This window comes from Poecilia latipinna, unplaced genomic scaffold (genome assembly GCF_001443285.1).
Source record: "Poecilia latipinna isolate Pla-1442-1.1 unplaced genomic scaffold, P_latipinna-1.0 Scaffold8139, whole genome shotgun sequence".
Taxonomy (NCBI): Eukaryota; Metazoa; Chordata; class Actinopteri; order Cyprinodontiformes; family Poeciliidae; genus Poecilia; species Poecilia latipinna.
The window spans coordinates 46-1,380 of NW_015120755.1; the positions used below are offsets into that span (position 1 = coordinate 46).

General features: G+C 38.7%; 1 long non-coding RNA gene across 1 annotated transcript; it reads left to right on the top strand.

Moving 5' to 3' along the window:
* Positions 1-912: 912 nt before the first annotated feature.
* LOC106944335 (uncharacterized) lies at positions 913-1,230 on the top strand. Its single transcript, XR_001424227.1, has 2 exons — positions 913-1,072; positions 1,160-1,230. It is a non-coding gene; the product is annotated as an uncharacterized LOC106944335 (long non-coding RNA).
* The last annotated feature ends 105 nt before the right edge of the window (positions 1,231-1,335 follow it).

Genomic DNA, 1,335 nt, shown 5'->3' on the forward strand with positions numbered 1-1,335 from the left:
TTTGCCCTGGAGACAGCAGTATGGCGACTTGTCTGGAGCTTCTCATAACAAGGTAAGTTCCCCAAAGCTATTAAAACATATGTTCTATCTTTAATGTATTTATGTAATGTAATGGTGATGTATTGTCTGAATGTTTGTAACTCCTTGGCAGACATTATACCACAATGTATGCTGCGTTTATACTGTTATGTATTTTGTATCTCAATAAAGATCTCTTTAAAAAAAAAAACAAGGTAAGTTCCATGTTAAGAACATCATGTTTTTGATTATTTTTTATGAATGCATTAACTTTCTGTTTGCACAAGAGTATCAACTTATGATTAACGTAAGTTTATTTGTTTGGATATCGCGGTACGACTGTTCAGTACAGGGGAGCTTAAGTCCAGTCCTTCAGAGCTATCATCCTGCAACTTTCAGATGCTTCCCTGCGCCAATTAACACACCTGAATCATATGAATGGCTGATTAGCAGGTCTGTTCGGAGCTGATCCTGGTCTGTTGGAGTAAAGATGCATCGAAAAGTTGCAGGACCTCTCGAGGACTGGACGTGAGCACCCTTGGTTTATTGTTTTTGTTAGCAGCTAAAGCTAGCCAAGCAGGTGTAGCACTGGGTATCGGGTCGTTAAACAAACATTAAAACTGTCAGAAAGGCCGTTTGAGTTAACATTATTTAGCTGCGGAGTCGTTTTCTTGAAGTTTTCGGCTATAGACGGCATAATGGGGAGAGTGGCTGTGCTGGACCGGTGGTTTGATCTATGCGAGCAAAGCTAAGCCAAAATGTTTTTGTCTCTATAAATAATAATGATAATAAATAATGACATATTGGCTGCCTCTTTTTTTCTTCATTAGTACTTCATGTTGGTGACTGAAGCCTGTTATGATGACTTCAACACATTTCTTCTGACAGGTTGGTAGAAGAAATCCTCTCCAGAATGTTTCTATAAGCTGACTAATTTCTATAATGCCTAATGTCTGAGTTGTGTTCATGGTAATTATTTCTGACATTTTTATGCTTTATGTTGTAGGTGGTGAAAAATGCTCTCCAGGGTAAACCGGGTGGACAAAGTATTTTGGTGGGTCTGGTTAGTTTTGCTCACTTCTCTTTAAAATCTGTATTTATTATCCTAATGTGTCTGCTATTTATCCTGTTGTTCCTCCAGGCTGGGAAAACCAGGCATTCTTCTGTTGGTTCATGTGCTTCGTCCTACATCCAAAGGCCACAAGAAGAATCCAAAACAGCTCATGTCAAACTGTGGACCATGTTTTCAGATATGTGCAGGTATGTGGTTATTCTAATGATCCTACTTCTTTGTAGAAGCACTTTCTCATTGGCTTT